At 35.6% G+C, this 9,531-nt stretch overlaps 1 long non-coding RNA gene across 1 annotated transcript; it reads right to left on the reverse strand.

The window, feature by feature from the left end:
* Window positions 1-306: 306 nt before the first annotated feature.
* On the reverse strand, window positions 307-817 carry LOC145789981 (uncharacterized). The gene is made up of 2 exons (XR_014328537.1): window positions 696-817; window positions 307-604 (listed from the first exon to the last, which is right to left on the reverse strand). It is a non-coding gene; the product is annotated as an uncharacterized LOC145789981 (long non-coding RNA).
* Between the last annotated feature and the right edge of the window lie 8,714 nt (window positions 818-9,531).

Here is a 9,531-nt window from a genome sequence, read left to right on the forward strand (position 1 = left end):
CAATACGACATTATGAATATCATACGTGAGTGTGAACATTCACATCAGTGTTTACAATTGCTATGAGCAACCACAAATGTGAATATTCACACATGTGTATGTGATCCGTAATTATGTCACGTAGACCAAGTGTACACTCCTGCACGAAGTATGTGTACTAAACAACAGTCAGGTTCAAACATTCGCAGAAATTTTTCTCACAACAACACAGCAGTATGCATATCGTACGTGACTGTGAACATTCACATTAGTGGTACAACTGTGGACATTCACATATGTAAAACATAACAACACCAAAAGTAGTTCAAAATTCGCAGCTGCCTTTTTCCTATTAACAGATGTTGTATCACTGTTTTACAATCAGTTGCTGTGTCAAAATATCAACGCATTCCATATTAACATTCAAATCGACTGTTGGTTAGTTCGTAGGTGGACACCCCCCACCTATAGGTTTTAAGGAAGCTCTGATTTCTTATGATTCAAAAAACTATGCACTAACAAATCTCGTAGTCCACACCATTCTGCACTACTGAGGCTGCCCACAATTTCTTCATGATATACGTGCGCCCGCATGATGTAACATACTGCAGGTCCGCAGTCCACTCTGTAAATGTGAAATGGTTTTGATTAGCAGTTGACAGGAATATTTGCATAATGGTTGTGGAGGATTTGAAAAAAAATTTAGTGAGGCTTACGAGTCGTCGCCTTGCTGAGGACAGACATCAACACTTTTGGTTAGTTGTGCTGGATTTTGGCCTGCTAACTTAGTGTGTAGCGGTGATGACTCGCCAATAACGGTCACAACATGCTCAATGTAGTTCCTCTGTGTATGGAATTTTACATTAGGGACCAACAAACATATGTGTGTGTACAGTCATTTAATGCACGAGAACAAGTCATGTTTGTGTTGAAAAATAGCCACTTACAATTTCCTGTGCTTGGTCGATATGCTGGTCATGTATGCTTGGTCTTGGGCGCAACGAGTTGTAATGCTTCCACAAATTTTCTTTAGCATCATACACAACTATCGTCCAGTGGTACTCATGATGCAATGGGAATAGTAGGTATCTCTCTCCTTGGTAGTTTTTGACATGTGCGTCAATGTGTTTACTCCTTTTGCGAGGATGGTACTCTCGTATCACTTTCTGTACACATTTGACAAATAATTAATGGACTGTGAAGTTTCACAGTCACATTACAAGTAATGGAATGATAGATTTTACCAAACACATGCTCGTGAAGATCAATGAGGCTTCATCTGAAGTTGGGTTGACCACCTCTTGTTGTTCATGCAACAGTTCAGCATATGCATCTATGAGCTGCACAAACATGGGGTCATATTATATAGATTTTGTGGATGTGAGTGTGTGTGTGTCTGTGTGTGCATATGCATGAAGACTGAATTATATTTGTAATGGCATACATTGCTGTGTATTGATTCCTCCTTGATAAGGTTGACAATGTCATCAAAATACACATGTGTAGCCTTGGAATCTCCTTTCCACACCAGCAGCCTGTGCATTATTAACAAACCAATGTAAATATTCACATTGCATATATCTCAAAAACCCAAAAAAACTGAACACAGTGAGGAATATAGACTATTACGGAATGTGAATGTTAACATTGTATGTTTGCACAGTCACTTACTCATCGCCTCCATTTTTTTGTAAAGCTTGGACCTTTTGTTTGTCATGTTTGGACATCTTGGCCCAGACTTTGAACTTCTTGGTAAAGGATAATTTTTTTGGCTGCTTCGCTGGTGGGTGTTCCTCCTCATCTTCAACCATTTCGACTGGATGGGGCTGCTTTTGGCCAGGTAAGTCTGGGTATTGGAAGTCAGGCAGGCGATGTTCTTTGCGATCTTTTTCCTTTATACGCTTGACCCTAGAAGGTGGGCTGATATTGTGTTGCATTGGGCTAGGGGGTTGCATTTCTGACATAGCTTGTGTGACAATGTGGACTGACTGGTCATCGTAAAGATCCTGAAGAATTGTTTTATCGCATTCTAAGTCGATGACCAGCTGTGTTAAGCGTTTGATTTCTTGATCCTTCTGCTCCATGGACTTCTTCATTTCGATATTCACGTTGGGCGGGCTGGACTGGTTAAACAATCTATGTTCAAGATCAGCTATGACTCTTGCCCTCAACTCCCATGAAAATTGAAGGTGTTTGTACTTTGCTTCCCATTGCCTTATGACGCCCCAAGCCTTCCGATTTTCTTGGATAAGGACATCAATGATATCAGGTTGGTTTGTGTCTGGTATTACAATAGCTCTGTCATAATGTTGGCTGCTAAATGGAATGTGAATGTCCTCATCACTGTCCTTCAGGTCTACCCCATCCCCAAAAAAGTGGGAGTTGCTGCCACTGTGTCGTTCTCCCTTGATGTCAGAAATGTTGGGAGATTTTCTGCCTGGTTCATAAATTTCAGGCTCCACCTTCAATGTTTTACGCTTGAACTTTTGTAATTCTGTTGGGATTGCAAAGAGTTCACCGGCATTAACCTGAAAATGAAAAAACTATGTTAATTAACGCATATATTTGGGTGGTGTTATAATGTGAATGTTTTGATCACTAGTTGAAGGCCCTACCTCATTAAAACCCAAATCTGCTAAGGAGATGGTTTTCATCTTTTTCTGTAAAGCAGTCAGATCCCACTTCACACAGCGAGGAAAAGCATTGGGTCTGTGAGGTTGGAGGACGATTGTGTGCTCACACAACCAGTACTTCAATAAAACAAGAAACGCATATTGTTATTTAGCATTTGCAGAGTAATGGCAACCTATGTGAACATTAATCACAGTGGCATTGTTGTGAACATCCCAGTAGTACATTATCATTGAATGTGAACATTCACATCTGCGAATCGTGAGCGATGTGGCACTGTTGTGAACATTCACAGAATTATGTTATGAGTCAATGTGATCAGTCACATTCACTGCTTCAGATGTGAACATTCACAGTAGTGAAAACATAATTGCCTACAGAGCAGTGTGGTAAACATTCAGAGTGGTACATTATCATTGAATGTGAACATTCACACTGTTCACATTTGAATCACTGATGTGAATGATGACAGAAACATAAGTGCTGTGGCACTGTTGTGAACATGCACAGTAGTATGTTATGAGTGGATGTGATCGGTCACATCTGTGGTTCAGATGTGAACATTCACATCTGTGAAATATAATTGCCTACGGACATTCACATCAGAGGTGCAGATGCCAATGTTGACAGTTGGCTTAGATGAAAAACACTGGAGGACATTTCAATGTTATTATTGGAAAACATGGGTACTTACCATCAATAACATGACACAGCCGGTGACTTTTGCTGGATTTTTGTCATTTTGGGAAATAGACGATGTCAACATTGTCCTAATTTGGTTGGCCCAATCATATTCTTGCATGCTTTCCAGTGGGACCATATGTGCGTAGTAGCCCCATCCTATTGTCTCTCCGCTTGTTGAGAAAAAAAGCTTCTGGCAAGCATACATGCACACTAGTCGGGCAATTTTTTCGTTGTCATCTTTCTTTTTTCCTTTCAATGCCTCGGTCAAAAGGGTTTGTATCCATTTTGAAGTCAACCGGCTGACGTTTTTGCATCTTCTGTTTACAATGCCAGTCTTTGGTTTCGCACCGTATGTTATGTCCATTGGCTTGCTGCCACAGTCCACACCGAAAATCAGCTTGATGTCGCTGTTGTGTATTTTCATCTTCTTCTGCCCAATGTAGAAGGCATCTTCTGAAGCTTGGTACATTTGTAGTACATGCACAACAACATCATCATACTTCATGCATTTATCCAGGTCGATTTGATTGTTTCTCAATGCATCAAACAAATTCCAAAAAGGGGTTTGTCGAAGGCACCGAAGCTGTGCTTCTGTGAACTTGGTGGTTTTCATTAATTTGACCAGTCCGGTCATATTAGATCTGTAGTTCACATGGCGCTTGTCGACATTGGTGCAAGTATTTGTTTTTGGCGTTTCTTCCTTCACATGGGACTCATCTCTTTTTCTCTTTCCGGTTTTCTTGTGTGCGACGTCTGCAAAATGGAGCATTTAAAAAAAATTAAGTGAAGGCTCATGTGATTAGCATAGTGGAACAGATGTGAACATTCACAACATTTACACTGATGTGCATGTTCACAGTTGTGTGCGTGGGTGTGAATCACCAGAGTTTGTGTGTGGTTGTGAACATTCACATAGGTACGTGAATGTGTATTTCGACTGTGTCACGACAAACACAATGAACATATCGTGTCAGTGTGTGGTAAACAATGCATTTTTATACAACCATGAACATCGTTGAAGAGCATGTATAAAATTTTCAGGCAATGTGAATGTTCACAGCATATAAGAGCAGCACCAATAATATATGATTGTCCTAAAATCGTCAGGGAATGTGAATGTTCACAGCATAGACCAACAGCACAAATAAAATCTGACTCTCTTAAAATTTTCAAGCAATTTGAATGTTCACAGCATAGAACAACAGCACCAATAATATCTGACTCAACTAAAATTTTTCAGACAATGTGAATGTTCACATCCTACAGCAAAAGCACCAATAATATCTGATTGAAGTAACACTTTCATGAAATGTGAATGTTCACATCGTAAAACATTAACACCACCAAACAAGAACACCAATAATATATGACTGTCCTAAATTTTCAGGCAAATTTTACAGACAATGTGAATGTTCACAGCCTAGCCCAAAAGCACCAATAATATCTGATTGAACTAAGACTTTCAGGCAATGTGAATGTTCGCATGGTAGAACATTAACACCGCCGACATCTGACTCTCCTAAAATTTCCAGCAAATGTGAATGTTGACAGCATAGAACAACAACACCAATAATATTTGAATTGTTAAAATTTGAATTGTTAATACAGTTTTCAGGCAAATTTTCAGACAATGTGAATGTTCACAGCCTAGCCAAAAAGCATCAAAAATATCTGATTGAACTAAAACTTTCAGGCAATGTGAAAGTTAACCTCGTAGAACATTAACACCACCGACATCTGGCTCTCCTAAAATTTCCACCAAATGTGAATGTTGGCAGCATAGAACAACAACACCAATAATATCTGCATGTCCTAAATTTTCAGGCAAATTTTGCAGACAATGTGAAAGTTCACAGATTAGCCCAAAAGCACCAATAATATCTGATTGAACTGAAACTTTCAGGCAATGTGAATGTTCACATCGTAGAACATTAACACCACCGACATCTGACTCTCCTAAAATTTCCAGCAAATGTGAATGTTGACAGCATAGAACAACAACACCAAAAATATCTGACTGTCCAAAAATTTTCAGGTAATGCGAATGTTCACAGCCTATAACAACATAAACCAATAATATCTGATTATCCTACAATGTTTAGGCAATGTGAATGTTCACATCTTCCAACAACAAGAACAACAACAGAATTGACCAAAGTGTGTCAATGCCTGTGAATTTTCACAGCATACAACAACAACACCATTAATACCTGATTACGCAAACATTTTAACTCAATGTGAATGTTCATATCTGTTACCAACAGCAACGAAAAAAGAACTGGCCAAAATTTTTTTGAAACCATGTGAATGGTCACAGCATTGAACAACAACGGGGTAACATCTGGAATAATTTGATCATCAAACCATTTCCAATCAATGTGAATGTTCACATTTTTCAATAACAACAACTACAACTAGAACATTTTCGATTGTTGACAGTTGTGAACACAATGTAATGGCAAGTGTAATGTTTTTGAGTGCAAAAATGAAAAAATTTAGGGATTACGATTGAGGGGTTCAGAATAAATGAATGCTTACGTTTTTTGCCCATTTCGACGACAAAGATGTTGAGACGAATGGACGATTCGACGAAGAAACGTATACAGTTTTCTGGGCGTACGAACGGCGAAGAAGATGATGAGACGATGTGATGATCGAACGAAGACAGGCTTCTCAGCGTAGGGATGGGGAGAAGACGATGAGACGATGCGATGATGCAACGATGGAAGGAATACAGTCTTCGTGATTTCTTGCGCAAGAATAGAGAGGGGAAGAGAAACGGTTATTAGATTCAAAGAGAGAGAGAGAGGGGCGCGTGTTTTTTTAGCGCTTTTTTGGTCTTTTTGTATAAAATGGACCTAATGGAATATTATAAAACAGTATGGGTTTCCTGGAACAACACTCTTAGATAATGGATTTACTAAAAAAGCTCTCCATAAAAAATTATAATTAAATATTTTAAAATAATGTCATCATTAAAAAAAAATCATAATTAAAAAAATAATATAATTAAAAATATATAGGGATGTGCATAATAAAATTCTCCCTTCATTGGATTACATTTCTAACGCCTTTGATATATTTTTCTCTCAAAACAATTGAGGAGTTGTTTGACATAAAGCACAAAAAAAAAAGGTTTTTGTTTTATTAATATTTTTGTCTTTATTTTGTTATTAGAAAATTTACTCATAAATTTTATATAAGAAATATAGATTCATTTTGTTTTAATAGTTTTCTTATAAATCAATCAATTCTTTTTATTTTGATAGTTGTATTTATTTGATTTGGTGTCATTTAAATTTAAATAAATATTCTTTTGTGATTTATCTTTTCACTTTTCTTATTCATTTTTTGGGATAAGAATGGAAAAGTGAGGTATAAAAAATTCTTTTTGGTGTGATTGGTAGTTAAAGTTTTGATTGTCGAGCGTTCAAATTTATATTTCTGTTAGTGTGATTTTTTGGTATAACATTAAAGTGTTACGTTTGAAAAAAGTACACTAAGAATTTTTGTGTATTACATTAATTGGAGTGTTATATTTGGAAAAAAATTCACTAAGGAGTTTTTTATAATGTTACGTTGTTACGTTTGAAAAAAGTATACTAAGTGTGTTACATTGATTGAAATGTTAAGTTTGGAAAAAATATACTAAGGAGGTTTTTAGAATGTTACGTATGAGAAAAATATATTAAGGAGTTTTTTAGTATGCTAGATGGGAGTGTTACATTTTTTGAGTATTACATTAGAGTGTTACGTTTGAGAAAAGTATATTAAGGAATTTTTTTTTTAAAGTGTTATGTTTAGTGATTTTAACATTTAAAAAAATTCACATTTGTCTTTCAACACATAATACACACGCGCTTATACATGGCCCTTTATGTAATTCATACTAGAATGAGATCTTTAGATTCATTAAAAAAAAAAAAGACTAAACAATTCATAAAATCATTATTGAAGATTTATTGATACTTCACTCCTTTTTTTTTAAGTCCGCCTTGTGTAGACAAATCTAATGAGTAATAAAAAAAAATTCACTAAACATCAAAAGAAAAAAAAAAAAAAAACCACTACTAAAAAAGCGAACCGTTTTTGTCTTTTTTTTTTTTTAAAAGTCCATTCTGGATTTATTTTTTATTTTATTTTTTACTTTTTTATATTGTCTAAGTGAGTACAACTCAAAAAATATAATTTTTTTATGTAACAAGTTACATAAGACAAAAATTAAAATTAACAAAATAATTAACCCTAAACACCCAATGAAAGAGAGGCTGAGTCACGATAAAAATTCTCGAAAAACGATAACATAACTTCACAAAAGAAAATGTATTTTTACTTCTACACATCAAATATTCGATATCTTCTATTTACGTACAACTTTTTTCTATTTACATCATTTTTCAAAAAATTTTAATTATAATTTTGTCTCTTGAAGAAATTACCATTAGGACAAAATATGCACACCGTCTCTCTAGCCATCTTCATCGCCAACCACCATCTTTTACCGCTCTCACTTGTTCCCGTCATCACCAACATGACTAGAGTGAACCTAGACCCCACCATTGCTCCAATTCCCATTGTAGCCTTTTACCTTTGTTTAGGGGTGTAATTTTGGCCCGCAAGCCCGCGGCCCGAGTAGGCCTAGTCAAGCATGGGCCCGACCCAGCCCGAGACCCTAGGACTGGGTTGTGTGTTTTGGAGCCCAGCTTGGCCCCTGAGCCCGACCCGTGGCTCGACCCAAAATTTTCCCTTCCTCTGGCTCGACCCGGTCTGACTCGCAAAACGACTCCCTGTCGATTTGTCACTGTGCAACAGTAACAAATTAAAAAAAAAAAAAAAATTGAAATAGTCAAATGATCGTTAATTCCACAATGGCCAAATTTTATTTTATTTTATTTTTTTTATAAATTAATCCATCCCTCCTCCAACTCTTATAAATACCACCCCTCCCCCATTTTATTTCCCATAAACAAATCTCTCTCTTAAACTCTCATTCTGTTTCAACTCTCAACTCTGTCAATTAATTTTGAAGTCTCATCCGTAAGTGCCAATTATAATTGTGCAAGAAGAAGCTTATATTAGAAGAAATTAATTTTTGTATCGAATTGCCAATTGGTAACATTAGTTATTTGAATTAATATTGATTAATTACTCATTTTTTACGTTAATTATTTTGTAACATAGATTACTTGTTATTGTTTACTCATTAGTTTAATTAATTGTTAGTTGATATATATTATTTTACTTACATTACTATAAATCTTGATATTCCTAATGTTTATGTCGATTTGATACATATACACAACATAAATATGTTGATTTTTCTTTTAATGTACCCAAATCCCTTTTCCAACAACAACATCATCATCTAGGGGGCACGACTAGCAGTGTTTAGGAGTATTTTGAAAGAGTATTTGTAAATAATCCTGATGGTACAATTACAATTAAAGCAAAATGTAAATATTGTGCATATTTACTTAGTGTTGCATCTGTAGATGATACTAGTCATCTAAAAAGGCATGTTAACAAACATTTATAAAGTCCATAACCTGATATTAGAACTCAAATATAATTAGGGGGTTCATTATCTAGTAATTTGCAATCATTTTTATATGATTCTATACATGAGCAAAATTCTATAGTTGATTATATTATTAAAAAAGAACAACCTTTTACTACTAGCGAATGTCTCGATTTTTCAAGATTTTTCAAGAAATACTACTAGAAACAAGATTTTAAAGAAATTTGAGAATAGTAAAAGTGAATTTTTTGACATTTTTTATGTAACGCCCCCAATTTTCATACCCAAATGACAATACAATAATCATGGCCCTTTTAAAGAAAAGCCAATTATATAATCCCATACTTTCATTTCTTAATGTAAATAATTCCTCATGCGATAATACATTAGTCCAACAACAAGTAATTAAACAAATAAATACCCCCAAGGGATTACAAGTTTCTAAGGCTTAAGCCTGGTTACATAAAACGGTTATTCAAACGCACACAAGTACAGCCCTTGGCTTACAAAACAGAGTCACGCAAAATGAGAGCATTGTACTCTTAACACACATACTTCCACGCCCCTAGTTAGGTGGAATCACCACATCTTTTCCTACACAAAAATCTCGTAGGGTGAGCATAAAGCCCAGTAGAAAATTCTTAACAAAGTATATACATTTTATACAAGTTTCAAGAGATGAAATGCACATGCCATGCTATGCTCTTTTTGAAGATAAA

Source organism: Camellia sinensis, chromosome 1, assembly GCF_055761805.1.
Source record: "Camellia sinensis isolate YWXY chromosome 1, ASM5576180v1, whole genome shotgun sequence".
NCBI lineage: Eukaryota > Viridiplantae > Streptophyta > Magnoliopsida > Ericales > Theaceae > Camellia > Camellia sinensis.